General features: G+C 39.5%; 1 protein-coding gene across 3 annotated transcripts in view; it reads left to right on the forward strand.

The window, feature by feature from the left end:
* CSTPP1 (centriolar satellite-associated tubulin polyglutamylase complex regulator 1) overlaps nt 1–18,858 on the forward strand; it is a 197,779-nt gene that overhangs the window by 84,900 nt on the left and 94,021 nt on the right. The gene's annotated exons all lie outside the window — the stretch shown is intronic.

Raw genomic sequence — 18,858 nt, forward strand, 5'->3', positions numbered from 1 at the left:
CCCAAATTCTTTTCTTGCCTTCCTTTCTTCTAAACTTCTGTCTCTCTTTTGTTCCCATAAATACTATTTGAGTGACTGCTATTTGAGGCTCTAGGAACACCTTACTTTTGAGGAGCTATCTGTCTGTGTCACAGACACTACTACCATTACTAGTACCATCGTCATCACAGGGCTACCTATTAGGAGCCAAGTGGAGTTCTTAGCACTTTATGTGTAGTCATTCATTTATTCTTCACAATAGCTCTCCATGGTAGATATGATCATCCCCGTTATAACTAGTGAAACCAGGGCTCAGAGGGGCTAAGTAACTTGACAGGGTTGTACAGCAAATGCTGGGGTGGGATCCCTACCTAGGCAATCTGGCTCCAGAGCCTTTGCTCTTGGTAAATATTAAAATACCATGCAGTAGATTGAAGAAATGGTGCGAATACAAAGAAGGAAACTGCTGAGTGGGGGTGAGGGAACCCTATGGTTAGAGAAAGGGGAGCAAGTAGATTAGAGGAGGTTCTCCTGAGAACTGGTTGTTTGGTCTAATTTGGGGAGGAAGAGTAAGAGTTATCCACATGGATAAAGGAGAGAAGACATTCTAGTAGAGCATGTGCTGTGATGTAGAGGCATAAAAGAACCTGAGAAGACCAGAATGGCTAGAGTTTGTGAAGGGCATTAGGGGAGATGAGCCTGTGAAGGAATGGAATAGTCAGGTCCTGAAAGACCATTTTTGCCGTAAAAATAGAAGTTGAATTTTATGCTGTAGGTTAAAGGATTTTATTCAGACGAGTGGTGTGATGATATCTGAATTCTAGAAAGATCATTTGAAAGGCCATTTCCTATCGAAATGGCTTAAAGGGTGAGTTTGGAGGCAGCGAGCGTGGCTAGGACACTTGCAGTCGTGAGAAATGACAAGAGCCAAAACTAAGGCAGCATCCATGGAAGGGGCACTTTCAGAGATCAAATCCAAAGGATTTGGCGATTGGTTTTGGCACATAAGGTGAGTGAGAAGAGCCCTAATAAATTTCCAGGTAATTGTACACTCACACTGTGCCGAAATCATTGCTCCCATCCATCTCCAGAACTTCTTCACCTTCCCCATTAAGCACTCTCCATTTCCTCCCCTGACCCCAGCCTCTGGCAAGCCCTGTTCTACTTTCTGTCTCTGAATTGGACTACACTAGGTACCTCGTGTTAGTGGAATCATGTAATACTTCCCTTTTTGTGAATGACTGACTTCATTTAACACAATGTCCTCAGAGTTCATACATGTTGTGACGTGTCAGAATTGCCTTCCTTTTTAAGCCTGAAGAACACTCCATTGTATGTATCCACATTTTGTTTATCCATTCATCTATCAACAGACACTTGGGTTGCTTCCTCCCTTTGACTAATGTGAATGAAATGGCATGTTAAGTTTTTGAAAAGTTGAAATTTCTAGGGACACAGTGAAAACACTCCATGAAGCAGCAGGTAATACAAATTAGTTTCTAGAAATACAGATTTGGGGAAGTAGAATAAAGTTTACTAATACCAGATTTTCATTTCACCTTATAATCTTTGAGACAAGAGCTAAATGCACTAGAAAATACAAGTAATTTTTATATTTGCATACTTTTAGTTTGGCATCTATGATTATATTCCAAGGAAAATTAAAAAAAAAAAAACACTGATTGAAATAACTATTAAATAAAGCAGTTTCTGTAATGATCCTGCCTGAGAGTAGAGAAAGGCCTAAACTATTTCCTCATTTACTTAACAGATATTTCTGGTAGACTTACCACATGGTTGGTGCTGGGGTATAGTAAGTGAACAGGTACACGCCCTGATCTCATTGAGTTGACAACATCCTCCACCCTGCTCTCATGATGCTACTGCTACTTTATATATAGCTACCGAGCCTTTTATTTCTTTTTTTTTTTATCATGAAATTTATTGTCAAATTGGCTTCTATACAACACCCAGTGCTCATCCCAACAGGTGCCCTCTTCAATGCCCATCACCCACTTTCCCCTCCCTCCCACCCCTCATCAACCCTCGGTTTATTCTCAGTTTTTTAGAGTCTCTTATGGTTTGGCTCCCTCCCTCTCTCTTTTTTTTTTTTTCCCTTCCCCTCCCCCATGGTCTTCTGGTAAGTTTTTCAGGATCCACATAAGAGTGAAAACATATGGTATCTGTCTTTCTCTGTATGACTTATTTCACTTAGCATCACACTCTCCAGTTCCATCCACGTTGCTACAAAAGGCAATATTTCATTCTTTCTCATTGCCAAGTAGTATTCCGTTGTATATATAAACCACAATTTTTTTATCCAGTCATCAGTTGATGGACATTTAGGCTCTTTCAATAATTTGGCTATTGTTGAAAGTGCTGCTATAAACACTGGGGTACAAGTGCCCCCGTGCATCAGCACTCCTGCATCCCTTGGGTAAATTCCCAGCAGTGCTATTGCTGGGTCATAGGGTAGATCTATTTTTAATTTTTTGAGGAACCTCCACACTGTTTTCCAGAGCAGCTGCACCAGTTTGCATTCCCACCAACAGTGCAAGAGGGTTCCCATTTCTCCACATCCTCTCCAGCATCTATAGTCTCCTGATTTGTTCATTTCAGCCATTCTGACTGGCATGAGGTGATATCTCAGTGTGGTTTTGATTTGTATTTCCCTGATGAAGAGTGACGTTGAGTATCTTTTCATGTGCCTGATGGCCATCTGGATGTCTTCTTTAGAGAAGTGTCTATGCATGTCTTCTGCCCATTTCTTCACTGGATTATTTGTTTTTCAGGTGTGGAGTTTGGTGAGTTCTTTATAGATTTTGGATACTAGCCTTTTGTCCAATATGTCATTTGCAAATATCTTTTCCCATTCCGTCGGTTGCCTTTTAGTTTTGTTGATTGTTTCCTTTGCAGTGCAGAAGCTTTTTATCTTCATGAGGTCCCAATAGTTCATTTTTGCTTTTAATTTCCTTTCCTTTGGAGATGTGTCAAGTAAGAAATTGCTGCGGCTGAGGTCAGAGAGGTTTTTTCCTGCTTTCTCCTCTAGGGTTTTGATGGTTTCCTGTCTCACATTCAGGTCCTTTATCCATTTTGAGTTTATTTTTGGGTATGGTGTAAGAAAGTGGTCTAGTTTCATTCTTCTGCATGTTGCTGTCCAGTTCTCCCAGCACCATTTGTTAAAGAGACTGTCTTTTTTCATTGGATATTCTTTCCTGCTTTGTCAAAGATTAGTTGGCCATACTTTTGTGAGTCCAATTCTGGAGTCTCTATTCTATTCCATTGGTCTGTGTGTCTGTTTTTGTGCCAATACCATGCTGTCTTGATTATAGCTTTGTAGTAGAATCTAAAGTCTGGGATTATGATGCCTCCCACTTTGGTCTTCTTCTTCAATATTACTTGGCTATTCAGGGTCTTTTGTGATTCCATACAAATTTTAGGATTGCTTGTTCTAGCTTCCAGAAGAATTCTGGTACCATTTTGATTGGGATTGCATTGAATGTGTAGATAGCTTTGGGTAGTATTGACATTTTAGCAATATTTATTCTTCCAATCCATGAGCATGGAATGTTTTTCCATTTCTTTGTATCTTCTTCAATTTCCTTCATAAGCTTTCTATAGTTTTCAGCATACAGATCTTTTACATCTTTGGTTAGATTTATTCCTAGGTATTTTATGATTCTTGGTGCATCATAAAAGCCATTTGTGAAAAGCCCACAGCTAATATCATCCTCAATGGGGAAAAACTGAGAGCTTTCCCCCTGAGATCAGGAATACGACAGGGATGTCCACTCTCACCGCTGTTGTTTAACATAGTGTTGGAAGTTCTAGCATCAGCAGTCAGACAACAAAAGGAAATCAAAGGCATCAAAATTGGCAAAGATGAAGTCAAGCTTTCACTTTTTGCAGATGACATAATATTATACATGGAAAACCCGATAGACTCCACCAGAAGTCTGTTAGAACTGATACATGAATTCAGCAAAGTCGCAGGATACAAAATAATGTACAGAAATCAGTTGCATTCTTATACACTAATAATGAAGCAACAGAAAGACAAATGAAGAAACAAAAAAGAGGTTAGAGTGGGAGAGAGCCAAAGCATAAGAGACTCTTAAAAACTGAGAACAAACTGAGGGCTGATGGGGGGTGGGAGGGAGGGGAGGGTGGGTGATGGGTATTGAGGAGGGCACCTGTTGGGATGAGCACTGGGTGTTGTATGGAAACCAATTTGACAATAAATTTCATATAGTTAAAAAAAAAAAAAAGAAAGAAACTGATCCCATGCACAATTGCACCAACAAGCATAAAATACCTAGGAATAAACCTAACCAAAGATCCAAGCCTTTTTTTTCCTAAAACTCTGTCTACCTGGTATCTTATTAGATCATTTCTACTGTCCTAAGAAATAAGTAAGGTAGGTATTATTGTGCCCATTTTATAAGTAAATTGTGTAACTTGCAGAAGGATTGCAGAGTAAGTAAGTAAGAAAGTTGGAAATAGAACCCAGATTTACAAATATGCTAATATGCTATTTCTGCTATTTTTATTACTCCAATCATGACTTCTATGACATGTAACTTAAAAGATTATCCATCTTAATTACATTATTGTACAGAAAGTACTTAGTGTACTGAGAAAATAGCATCATCTCCTTTACAGAAGATATGCACTAGTGGACAAAAATCAAAGTGGACTCGATTTTAAGTGAACTACCTCAGAGAAACTAACCCATTGGTCTCTACATAAACAAAACTTGGGAGCTGTGAGTATACAGGTGAAGTCTGTAGTATTTCCTCAGAACCCGTTTTTCCCAATCCTTTCCCAGTCCCTTAGCTGGTCAGCAGATATTTACTCAATACTCACTATATTGCAGAATGGTACATACAGCGAGAGCTGGTTTCTGTGAAATAGGCACATGGAGAGAAGTATGGAAAACAGTCTTAAGGCATCCTCAATTCTTTTCCTGATTTGGAAGTGGGGCCTCTTCAAGAATGTATTTACTATCACAAGGGATCCATATAGCATTTGGACTCTGAGCAGATGTGGGTTTCTTTACCTTTCTTATAGCAGCTGCCAGTGATTCATCCAGCTGCTAAGAGGAAGCAGCTCCAAGTTCTCCCTGTTTTTCCTGTGCCATAAACAAGATCTAGATTTTATGCTGATATCGATTGTTATGCTTCTTCTTAATCAGACAGCCTCTGAGTTCTTAAAGACCAAATGCAACATTTGCATCTAGGTGATCCTAAAATCTTTGGTTAAACCATTTTTAACATATTCTCAGTTTCTTCCAGGAAACTTTAGAACATCTTTCAGTCCTGGAATGTGTGAGTCCCCAATTTTAATCCAGAATGAGCAAAAACACTCAGAGGCAAAGTTCCAACAGAAAGTACTTATTAAGCCCCATTTTCTCAATTAGAATGCCACGTACTCGGCTCCTGCTTGATAGAGCTGCTACTCTATTGCTCTTCTGCAGATAACTTCCTTAGAACATCATGTACATATTTTAGCATTATCAAGAAGAAATTAGCTCTTCTGGGAAACAGCAAAAGAAGAGCAGAGTTGCAGCATAACATATCTAAAAATGAAGCCACCTGTGGAAAACTAAGGACCTGATCCCTTCTGGCAAGAAACAGTTTGTCCCAGTTTTTAGCAAGTATAGGGATGTAATGTCATTTCTGCATGACTGAGTCCTGAATGATGCTAATTTTCCTGTGTCTGAAATTCAAATAAGCTCATGAAGATTATAGTGAACCTCTTGCTATCAAGGCAACTTTAGAGTCTTGGAAGCAAAAAGATCTATTCATATGTAATAAGACTTTAAAATTCAACTTCTCACTTTGGTATTTCTTTCAATGTGAAAAATTAATCTCAATTTTCAAGTCTGGCAAAGATTAAAATTCCCTGAAGGAAATCTTCACTTCTGCTTAGGGATATTAGCTCAAAAGAGCTTTTGTCCAAGGTTTATTTTTACAGTTTGTTAGAATTTAATTTTGAGCTTTGTGCTCTTACAAATGAGTGTGTGTGTGGGGGGGGGGTGCGCGCGCATATTTCAATTAATAAAAGAATGAGGGGGCACCTGGGTGGCTCAGTCAGTCGAGCGTCCGACTTCGGCTTAGGTCATGATCTCACAGTTTGTGGGTTCGAGCCCCGCATCAGGCTCTGTGCTGACCTCTTGCTCAGAGCCTGGAGCCTGCTTCTGATTCTGTGCCTCCTTCTCTCTCTGCCCCTTCTCCGCTCACACTTTGTCTCACTCTGTTTCTCAAAAATAAATAAATGTAAAAGTAAAATAAAATAAAAAAAAAGAATGAGGAGCACTTCCTCTTCTGCCCTTGAGGAAGTACTTACTAAGGGAATTGTCACCCTGCCATAAACAACGTATCTGAAAATTAGACAATGTATCTGAAACAACTCTGAGACATTGAACAGTTAATATGGGGCTGTGGTCTCTGAGAAGCAGTTGCCAAGCAGCAGTATAGGAGAGGAGATCTAAAGAGCCCAGCAGTCTTACTCAGTTGAGGAGGCAGAGATTGGGGTTTGGAGAAACCAAAGTGGCCAGAATTTGCAGGGCAGAGAACCAAAGAGGAAAGAGTTGCTCAGTAAGCTCCAAAGAGCTACAAGTGGGTATTTGAGTCTCTGGCTACAAACTCTGCACATGTGTGGGTTGGAAAAAGAACCACCAGAAACCAGTAGGCTAAACAATTCCTGGAGTATGCTCAGGGGTAAGAATAGTTCACACTGCTACCGGCCAAAGTGGAGAAACCTCAAGGTACACAGGGCATTGACATTTGATAGAGTCCTCAGCAGCCCCAAAACAGAAGGGGTTAAACTGATTTCTCTGCAAGGAAGTTAACTGTATACCAGACCAAAATTCAATGCTCTTTAGAGGAATACAGTAAAATCTAGCACTCAATAACATAAAATTCACAATGTCTGGCATCCAATTAAAAATTACCAGACATTAGAAGAAATAGGAACATATGACCCATAACCAGGAGAAAAATCTATCAGTAGAAACACAGACCCAGAATCAAAGACCTTACAAATAGTTATTTTAAATCATATAAATATGCTCAAGTATGTAAAGGAAAACATGCATATGATTAGGAGATAAATGGAAGATACTAAAAAGATCCAAATGGACTTTCTAGACATAAAAAATACAACATCAAAAATGAAAATAATGATAATGATAGCAATTAACATTTATTAAGTTGCTTCATATATACAATATCTAATTTTTCTTCACAATAATCCTGTGTGTTAGGTAGATACTTTTATTTTCACTTTTACACAGAAAATGAAACTGAGATTTAGAAAGTTAAAGAACTTGTTCTAGGTCACAGACCTAGTAAGTGAAAAAAACCAATGCTGAAGAAGCCAGAAACCTGACTAGAAGGAGTACTTTTTTTTTAAATGTGTTCTCCATCAAATAGTGTGTGAGATGCTTGAAATACAACTGAGTCAATGACAATACTTGCCCTCAAGGAGCTCATATTCCAGTAAAATAGTCTGGAAATCGTTTACCCAGAGTATAAGTGATTATTAAGGCCATGTAAAAGATTCAGTGATAGTACAAGGGCAGAAATAGTTTTTCTGCAGAAGTTAGGAAAGGCTATAAAGGAATAAAGATAGTTGGGATGGATCTTGGAGTAGTAGAAAGCTGTTAAGCAAATAAGGAGTATATTCTAGCAAGAAAAAAACAAGGTTTCTGAAAGTATGATGACATGAAACAAAATATTTCCTTTGGGAAGCAGTAAGAAATTCATTGTGGCTGGTGCTTAGTACCTAAGAAAGAAACATCATCACAGCCAGTCAGTACGACCTTATCAATTTGTGTGGTATTTTCACATATGAGACTGGCAAAAGCATGGAAAATAGGGTGAAAGGCGGGGATAGTAAGACCATTTAGGAGCCAGGATAGCAGAACAGGAAGTGGAAGGGAGATGAAGAGCTATTTAAGGTTGGTTTGACAGGACTTGCTGATTGGGTGTGGGGTGTGAGAGAGAAGAGTCAAGAATGATTGCCAGGGGCACCTGGCTGGCTTAGTCAGAAGAAGCAACTGTTGATCTTGGGGTTGTGAGTTCAAGCCCTATGTTGGGTGTAGCAATGGCTTAAAAATAAAATATCGGGGCACCTGGGTGGCACAGTCAGTTGAGCTTCCAACTCTTGATTTCAGCTCAGGTCATGATCCTAGGGTCGTGGAATCTAGCTCCGCATTGGGTTCTGTGCTTGCTGAGCGTGGAGTCTGCTTGATATTCTCTCCCCCCACCCCTCACCCTGTCTCCCTCCCTCTACCCCTCTCCCCGACTCATGCATGCTCTCTCTTTCTAAAAGAATAAACAAACATCTTTATTTTTATTTATTTATTTTTTTTTAACGTTTATTTATTTTTGAGACAGAGAGAGACAGAGCATGAAGGGGGGAGGGCCAGAGAGAGAAGGAGACACAGAATCGGAAGCAGTCTCCAGGCTCTGAGCCATCAGCCCAGAGCCTGACGCGGGGCTCTAACTCACGGACCGCAAGATCGTGACCTGAGCTGAAGTCGGACGCTTAACCGGACGCTTAACCGACTGCGCCACTCAGGCGCCCCTCAAACAAACACCTTCAAAAAAAAAAAGAATGAATGCCAGAATCTAAATTATTGCCGATTTCATCCCTCCCTCCCTTCCTTTCTTCCTTTCCTTTTTTTGTGTTTTTGTTTTAATTCTTTCACTTTTTATGTTTTATCCTGAATTCACTGTGATTTGTCTTCATGGTCTAGGTATATTCACTCATTCAACAAACATTTATGTATTAGTTGCTACTGATAAAGCAGTGAGTGGAACAGAAATTCCTGTTCTCATGGAGTTTGTGGTCTGATAATCAGAGATCTGAAAAAAAAAAAAAATCCCTGCATTCATGAAAGAAGATCACATTCTGGGAATCAGAGACTTACTGTCGGTCTATATAAATCATATGATAAAAACTGTTTTTCCTAAAATACCTTTGTTATGGTGGCCAAAGTGATCTCAAGGGAAAATGCAGACAACTTAGGCTGAAATAAAGCTTTTGGTCTGACTTCTCTGTGTAACTGCCTCAAACTTCCACCTGATTTTGCTGGTCACTAATCCTCATCCTCATTACTAAAAACCATTCTGTGAGGATTAACAGTGTTCACTTCACGAGTGGGTGGCTGTCTTGTTTGAAATATTAAAGAGTATTTGTTACTTTAGTCATTTTTTAAACAAACAAAGAAAAATCCTTCCATGTAATCTCTTCGGTCCTGTGGTTTCCTTTGGCCCGTCCTCTGCACCTGCTCCCCCAAGAGTTCCACGTGTCCATGTTTGCCCCAGAAACCTGATGTGGCCAATAAACAACTTCTTCAACCCCAAGTTCCTGGTTCCTATCTCCCATTTTACTTATTTCTTCTCTATTCTGATTTTCTTTTCTTTTTCCATTTTTACTTCCTTCTTCAAAACCTTTTCTCCAGGGAGAACATTGACATTTGATGTCACCTCAAATCTTTCACCTCTCTACCTCTAGTAACTTTCATCTTTCCCTCTTTTTAATGTTCCTTTATTTTTTTTTCTATTTCAATTATTTGGGGGCTACCACACATGTCACACAAGCATTCCCGGAATGCTTTTGTCACCACCTCCTTTCGTACCCCACCCTCCGTGCCCTCCATGCATAATACCCTTAGGTTGCTAAACTCTCTTTATCCTTTTAAGCCTTAGTTTAAAGGTCAGCTCCTTAAAGGACCTTTTCTCTTACTCCCTTCCTGGTCTGAATTAGATCCCTTCATTATTCTTTTGCAAATCATCCTGTAACTTTTAGTCATACTGTTTATTACAGTTTCTGACTAAATATTTTTTGAATGGCCCTTTACTTAATGTCCACCTCCCTTATCAAATTGTAAGCTTTATGAGGGTAAGGAGCTTGTTTGCTTTGCCAGTAACTGTATTCTCAGCACCTAACATACATAAATGATTTCTTTTATGTTATTTAATACGAAGGCCCATCACTTCCCAATCCCTATGTAATCTGTGATTATTGAATGGATTATATTATCATCTCTTATATTAGAGGGTAGGGTTGCTTTTGAAAGAACTTTATACTCTTTTCAAATTTGTATCGGAGCCTTGATTTAAAATAATAATAGCTGCTACTTATTGATCACCTACTATATGCAAGGCACTAAACTTCATGTTCAAAGTGCCCCTCTAAAAACTGACCCATTCAAAGCTATACAATATCAATTGACACCTAATTAAAATAATATTCAGTATCCTCTGGTGCTTCCAAACAACGATTAAAAGATTTAGATCATGATCTGTATGCAAACTTTAAACATTGGTGAGGATCTAACTAATAGTACTACCTCCATTTCTTTTGTATTCTGGGTGTCACATTTATGCTGTGAAAGAAATCACAAACTAGTGGTCATCTGACTACACAAGCTTTGGCCTGCAGTGACATTTTCTTTGGCTTGCACTGTTAAAATATTTTTTTTAAGTAGATGCCAACCTTTAACATAAAAATCTCAATTCAACTTCACTTAAAGAATGGAAAATTATGGGGTGCCTGGGTGGCTCACTTGGTTGAGTGTCTGGCTTCAGCTCAGGTCATGATCTCATGGTTGGTGGATTTGAGGCCCATGTCTGGCTCTGTGCCGACAGCTCAGAGCCTGGAGCCTGCTTGGGATTCTGTGTCTCCCTCTCTCTCTGCCCCTCCCTGCTCTTTCTCTCTCTCTCAAAAAACGAATAAGCATTAAAAATTTAAAAAAAAAAAAAAAAAAAAAAGAATGGAAAATCATCCCGATACCACGCCCACATTCCAACAGGGAGGCGGTTTCCCCGGGGCGGAGGTGCAGCTGCTGCCTTTAGACAGGGCATGTGGTGGCCTCAGATTTACCGCCATCCCCAGCTGCCTTGCTTCATCTGCTTATGTTTCCTGCCTGGCCCCTGTAGGCATTTGAGTTTGCTACCATTGCTACAATGCCTTGGTCCATTTGTAACCCCTTGAAAGGTATAGTTACACGCTTAATTCAGAATGAGGAGTCAGGAGCTGATTCCTCCACTAGAATCAGTTTCTCTTTTCTCCTTGTCACCATGATGTCTCAAAAGATGTTCAAACAGGAAAGGACCTTAGCAGTCATCTTGTCTTGCAACTAGGCCTAAGGGTTTTAAAATGTATTTATCCCTTGATTGTGGTCAAATATATATAACATAAAATTTATCATTCTGACCACTTTTTAAATAGGGAAATCTTCTTTGGTGATAAAATACAAATAGCATAAAATTGACCAGTTTGACCATTTTTTAAAATGTTTATGTTTGAGAGAGACAGAGCATGAGTGGGGGAGGGGACAGAGAGAGGGAGACAGAGGACCCAACGCGGGCTCTGTGCCCACAAGCAGCAAGCCTGATATGGGGCTCAAACTCACGAACCATGAGACCATGACTTGAGCTGAAGTCGGACGCTCAACTGACTGAACCACCCAGGTGCTCCAATATTGTAACCATTTTGTTTCTTTTAATTTTTTTTTAATGTTTATTTATTCTTGAGAGATAGAGACAGCATGAGCATGGGAGGGGCAGAGAGAGAGGGAGACACAGAATTGGAAGCAGGCTCCAGCCTCTGAGCTGCCAGCACAGAGCCCGACGCGGGGCTCGAACTCATGGACCGCAAGATCATGACCTGAGCCGAAGTCAGATGCTTAACCGACTGAGCCACCCAGGCGTCCCTTACCACTTTTAAGTGTACAGTTCAGTGGCATTAACTACATTCACATTGCTGTGCAACCATCACCACCATCCATCTCCCTCTTTTTTCATCTTCCCAAACTAAAATATTTTGCCCATTAAGAAATGACTGCCCATTTCTAGCCCCAGATTTTATTTCCTGTCTCCATGTCTTTGACTATTCTAGGTGCCTCATATAGGTAGAATTATGCAATATTTGTTCCTTTGTGTCAGTTTCTTAAACCAAGCATGTTTTCACAGCTCATCCGTGTAGCATGGGTCAGAATTTCTTCCCTTTCTGGGGCACCTGGGTGGCTCCCTCAGTTGAGCATCCGACTCTTGATTTCAGCTCAGGTCATGATCTCCCAGTTCATGGGTTCAAGCCCCACGTTGGGCCCAGTGCTGACCGTGCAGAGCCTGCTTGGGATTCTCTCTCTCTGCCTCTTTCTCTCTCAAAAATAAATAAGTAGGCATTAAAAAAAAAAAAGAATTTCTTCCCATTCTACCCATTGTGTGTATATATCATACTTTGTGTATCCATTCATCTGTCACTGGACACTTGAGTTGCTTCTACCTTTTGGCTATTGTGAATAACACTGCTGTGAACCTGGGTATACAAGTAGCTGTGTGAATACACTGTCTTTGGTTCTTGGCCATATACTTAGGAGTAGAATTGCTGGATCATATGATAATTCTATGTTTAATATCTTCTAAGGAATTGCCAGACTGTTTCCAACAGTGGCTTCACCATTTTACATTCTTACAGGCAATTCACAAGGGGTACTATTTCTCCAGATTCTCACCAACCCTTGCTATTTCCTGTTGTTCTGATAAAAGGCATCCAAATGGATACAAAGTAGTATCTCATTGGGGCGCCTGGGTGGCTCAGTCGGTTAAGCGGCCGACTTCGGCTCAGGTCATGATCTCGCGGTCCATGAGTTCGAGCCCCGCGTCGGGCTCTGTGCTGACAGCTCAGAGCCTGGAGCCTGCTTCATATTCTGTGTCTCCCTCTCTCTGACCCTCCCCTGTTCATGCTCTGTCTCTCCCTGTCTCAAAAATAAATAAATGTTAAACAATTAAAAACAAAGTAGTATCTCATTGTTTTGATTTGCATGTCCCCAGTGAGTAATGGTGTTGAACATTTTTTCACATGCTTGTTGGTTATTTGGGGGTTTTTTTATGGGTTGCGTTTTTAAAAAAATTATTTTAATTCCAATGTAGTTAACAAACAGTGTTATTTTAGTTTCAGGTGTACAGTATAATGATTCAACAGTTCCTTATATTACTTAGTGCTCAGCAAGATAAGTGTACTCTTGGGGTGCCTGAGTGACTCACTTGGTTGAGTGTCCGACTCTTGTCTTGGCTCAGGTTTTCATCTCGTGGTTGATGAGATTGACCCCCAAGTCAGGCTCTGTACTGGCAGTGTGGAGCCTGCTTGTTCTCTCTCTCTGTCTTTCCCCCACTTGTGCTCTCTCTCTCTCTCTCTCTCAAAATAAATAAACTTAAAAAAAAAAAGATAAGTATACTTTTAATCCCTTTCACCTATTTTGCCCATCCTCCCACCCACCTTCCCTGTGATAGCCATCTGTTCGTTCTCTATAGTTAAGAGTCTGTTTCTTGGTTTGCCTCTCTCTTTTTCTCCTTTGCTCATTTGTTTTGTTTCTTTTTTTTTTTTATGGAGATTGTTTAATGTTCATTTATTTATTTTTGAGAGAGAAAGTGTGCGAACAGGGGGAGGGGCAGAGAGAGATTAGAGAGAGAGAATCCCAAGCAGGCTCCTCACTGTCAGCACAGAGCCTGACACAGGCTGGATCCCACAAACTGTGTGATCATGACCTGAGCCAAAATGAAGAGTTGGATGATTAACCAAATGAGCCATCTAAGTGCCCCTCATTTGTTTTGTTTCTTAAATTCTGCATATGAGTGAGATCACATGGTAGTATCTTTCCCTGATTGCCTTATTTTACTTAGCATAATACTCTCAAACTCCATCCATGTTATCGCAAATGGCAGGTTTCGTTCGTCTTTATGGCTGAATAATATTCCACATCTTTTTTACCCATTTATCTATCGATGGACACTTGGTTGCTTCCATAGTTTGGCTATTGTAAATAATGCTGCAATAAACATAGGAGCACATATATCCCTCCAAATTAGTGTTTTTGTATTCTTTGGATAAATACCCAGCATTGCAGTTACTGGATCATAGGGCAGTTCTATTTTTAATTTTTTGAGGAACCCCATACTGTCTTCCACAATGGCTGCACCACTTTGCAATCCCACCAACGGTGCGCAATGGTTCCTTTTACTCCATATCCTCATCAACACTTGTTGTTTCTTGAGTTTTTGATTTTAGCCATTCTGACAGGTGTGAAGTGATATCTCATTGCGGTTTTTATTTGCATTTCCCTGATGATGGGTGATGTTGAGCATCTTTTCATGTGTCTGTAGGCATCTGTATGTTTTCTTTTGAGAAGTGTGTAAGTCCTTTGCCCATTTTTTAATAACATTGTTTGTTTTTTTGTTGTTGAGTTGTAGGAGTTCTTCATATATTCTGGATATGAATCCCTTATCAGATGTATAACGTGAAAGTGTTTTCCCTCATTCTGCAGGTTGTCTTCTTGCCTTTTGTTTTTTTAAGTTTATTTATTTTGAAAGAGAGAGAGAGTCTGAAGCAGGCTCCACACTGTCAGTGCAGATCCCAACGCAGGGCTCGATCTCACAAACCATGAGATCATGACCTGAGCCAAAACCAAGAGTCAGACACTTAACCAACTGAGCCACCCAGGTGCCTTTGTATTCTTGCCTTCTTAATGGTATCCTTTGGTGCATAAAAGGTCTTTATTTTGATGAAGTCCAGTTTATCTGTTTTTCCCTTTATTCCTTGCTCTTTTGGTGTTATATCTATGAAATCATTGTCAAATCCAATATTATGAAGACATTGGGTTGTTTCCTTCTGACAGTTTTATAGTTTTAGCTCTTCAGTTTGGTCTTTGATCCATTTTGAGTTAATTTTTATTTTCATTTTTTTAGAGAAAGAGAGGGAGAGAGAGAGCCGGGGTCTGGGGGAGAGGTAGAGGAAGAGGGAGAGAGAGAGAAGCCCAAGCAGGCTCCATACCCAGCACTGAGCTGGAAGCAGGGCTCCACCTTATGACCCTGAGATTATGACCTGAGCTGAAATCAAGAGTTGGACACTTAACCTACTGAGCCACCCAGGTGCCCTGAGTTAATTTTTATATAAGATCAACTTCTTCTGCGTGTGGATATCCAGTTTCCCAAGCACCACTTGCTGGAAAGACTTGCTGAATAGTCCTTTCCCCAATGAATGGTACCCATGTTGAAAATCAATTGACCTTGGGGCGCCTGGGTGGCGCAGTCGGTTAAGCGTCCGACTTCAGCCAGGTCACGATCTCGCGGTCCGTGAGTTCGAGCCCCGCGTCGGGCTCTGGGCTGATGGCTCAGAGCCTGGAGCCTGTTTCCGATTCTGTGTCTCCCTCTCTCTCTGCCCCTCCCCCGTTCATGCTCTGTCTCTGTCCCAAAAATAAATAAACGTTGGAAAAAAAAAAAAAAAAAAAGAAAATCAATTGACCATAGATGTGAAGGTTTGTTTCTGGGCTCTCTCTTCTATTCCAGTGGTCTATATGTCTGTCTTTATGCCAGCACCATACTGTTGTAAGTACTGTAGCTTTATTTTAGGTTTCAAAGTTAGAAAGTTTGAGTCTTCTGACTTCATTCTTCTTTATCTAGATTGTCCTGGATATTCAGGGCCCCTTACAATTCCATATGAACTTGAGGATCAGCTATTCCGTTTCTGTGAAAAGTCTGTTAGAATTTTGATAGGGATTGTGTTGAATCTGTAGATTTCTTTGGATAGTATTGACATCTTAACAATATTAATTCTTCTGTTATTTAACAAAAACTCAACTAAGTGAATTTTAAAGATCTAACTGGCTCTATTAATAGATTAATGAATCAGCTATTATCCCTTCTAACAAATATAGGGGAGCTTTGTTGAATTGCTGAAAACAAAAAAATAAAAAATGTCTTTAAAGGTAAAGAGGGAGCAGAAAAAAGGAAATTATTAGCAAAAAATCCATTGTTTTAGGCAAGGCTCACTCTCTTACGGGGACCAGAAGGGGCCTATCGGTAAATTTCCTTGTACTGACCCAGTAATTCCCATGGTTTACTGGTTAAAAGTTACATTTGGGGGGGGGGGGGGGTTGAAACTGCAGTTAGGTTAAGTATTAAGTCTTGGTTTACTGATATGGGACTTTAACATAAGTGACACCATTTGGGGCCTATGATTTTCTTCTTAACATTTCCTATCCATGAATAAAGGGTGTCTTTCCATTTAAGTCTTCTTTGAACTCATTCAGCAGTGTTTTATAGTTTCCAATATGCAAGTCTTCTACCTCCCTGATTAGATTTATTCCTAAGTATTTTAGTCTTCTCATGCAATTGTGAATGAAACTGTTTTTCTTCGTTTCCTTCTCACATTTCATTGCTACTTTATGGAAATTGTAATTGGCTTTTGTACGCTATTTTGTATCACCCATCCTTTGCAGATTCATTTACTGTTGTAATAATGTGTGTGTGTGTGAGAGAGAGAGAGAAAGTTCTTAAGGTTTTCTATACAGAAGATGATGTCCTCTTCAAATAGAGATAGTTTTGCCATTTCCTTTCCAACTTGGATGCCTTTTATTTCTTTTTCTCACTTAATTGCTCTGGTTAGAACTTCCTGTGCTGTGTTGAGTAGAAGTGGCAAAAGCAGGCATCCTTGTCTTGTTCCTGATGTTGGATGGAAAGCTTTCCAGTATTTGGTTTTAAGATAAAAGCTTGTCAAGAAAATTGTGATTCACACAGATTATTAGCTGCAGATACTTAGAGATTTGTTTTATAACATCTTGACATCCAGTCAAAAAAATTTTTTTTCATTTAGTTATATGTCTAAATGTTCCAAAAAGGAGTGATAGTAAATTGTTGTGTCAAAGCTGAACAACCAATGGACCTGCCAATTGCTCACATTCCTAATTGTTGAGTAATCACTGGAGAAATCAATGAAAAGTTTTCTCAGCTAGTTTAAAATTTTTATTCTTTGGAGAAGAGTAAATGTGTCTTGTATCATTATATATGAAATAACTGGTGTTATTTCTTTTTTTTTTTTTTTTTCAACGTTTATTTTTATTTTTGGGACAGAGAGAGACAGAGCATGAACGGGGGAGGGGCAGACAGAGAGGGAGACACAGAATCGGAAACAGGCTCCAGGCTCTGAGCCATCAGCCCAGAGCCCGACGCGGGGCTCGAACTCACGGACCGCGAGATCGTGACCTGGCTGAAGTCGGACGCTTAACCGACTGCGCCACCCAGGCGCCCCTAACTGGTGTTATTTCTTTAAAGAATCAGATACCTCTGAGGCTGCTAGGGATTGAATTGTGTACCCCAAAATTAGTGTGTTGAAGCCCTACCCCCAAGGTGACTATATTTGGAGGGAGGGCCTATAAGGATGTAATTAAGGTTATATGAAGTTATAAGGGTAAGGCCCTGATGCAAAGGGATTAGTGTCCTTACAAGAAGAGACACCAGGGAGCCTGTGCCCTCCTCTCTTTGCTGTGTGAGGACGCAGTGAGAAGGTGGCCTTTTTCAACCAAAGAGAGACACCCCCAGACACTGACCCTGCTAGACTTGCAGTCTCCAGAACTGGGAGAAAATAAATTCCTGTTGTTTAAGCAACCCAGTCTATGGTATTTTGTTATGGCAGCCCAAGCAGACAAATACCAAGGCCATCATTTTTACTCAGTTTCAGCAGAGAAAAATTAGTTTTATTTTGCATGCTGAGTCCAAAAGCTGTTTTGATTTTATCACTAACATTTTATCGGAAGCCATAAGTATGGCAGTGTTGTAAGCCTTAACTGAGCTATTTGATTTATGTAAGATATCAGCAAGCTTTCCAGGTTGATAAACCTATATTTAATTAATTTATTTAAGGTAGAAATGATAGCAATTAATTTTATTTGACTATTGTTCTGACAACTGCCTTATGTCAGAAAACTTCAGTATAAAAGAATAAATTCTGGTTTCACTACTAATAAGTCTGAAGGCTCTGCAATCCAAAAGCCTTCTCCTAATAAAATTTACAGTCCATCAGTTTGTATAACATTTATCCTATAGTGTTTTAAAAAAAAATGCTCACCTAATTTTGTCTGCTAGTGTTTATCTACACAGCATCTGAGGACCTTTGAAGGCCTGGCCTTTGCATGATCCACTACTCCATAAATTTTCTCTGCCATTGCTCTTCCAGTCGCAGTACAAACATGACTGGTTTTTTTTTTTTTTTACCTCTTTGTTACTATCTTAACACTCGAAGCCTTCTGTTTTATAATTATCAAACATTTTATAAAGTAAAAAGTCTGCTTTTGTTCCATAACCACATCACATAGAAGGAAGTAAGAGGAGGACTTGATAACATCTGTCTTCTCACCCAGCAGAATTTAAAGGTTTTATGTAATTTCAGCCTTTATATCAATATAGACCTGGATTAAAAAGAAAAGAAAAAGACCAAGGCAGATAAAAAGCTTTCTAATCAGTGGCATATTTACAGGTTCAAATATATATATAATATATATTATTTATATATTATATATATTATTTACATAATATAATACATATATAATATATATAATATGTAATATATGTAATATATTATTGTAGTATAATATAGTATACCGTATATAGTATACTAGTGTGTAGTATATATATAGTATATATAGTATACTATATAGTATAATATAATGTAATATATAATTATAATATAATATATATAATATATATTATATGTATGTATGTATACACACACACACACACACACACACACACATACATACACATATACATTTGTGGAGCAGAAGAAGCTCCACAGTGAGTTAACTGAAAGCACAGGTTGGTAGTGTCTATATAATAAAATTTACTCTAGAGGCACCTGGGTGGCTCAGTCAGTTAAGTGTCCAACTTTGGCTCACGTCATGATCTCACAGTTCATGGGTTCAAGCCCCACGTCAGGCTCTCTGCTGTCAGCATGGAGCCCACTTCGGATCTTCTGTCTCTCCCTTTTTTTCTCTCTCTCCCTCTCTCTGTGCCTTTCCCCCACTCACACGTG

Source organism: Lynx rufus, unplaced genomic scaffold (genome assembly GCF_022079265.1).
Source record: "Lynx rufus isolate CCGP_SWC_20201006 ecotype Redwood Valley unplaced genomic scaffold, mLynRuf1.p SCAF_9, whole genome shotgun sequence".
NCBI classification, from domain to species: Eukaryota; Metazoa; Chordata; class Mammalia; order Carnivora; family Felidae; genus Lynx; species Lynx rufus.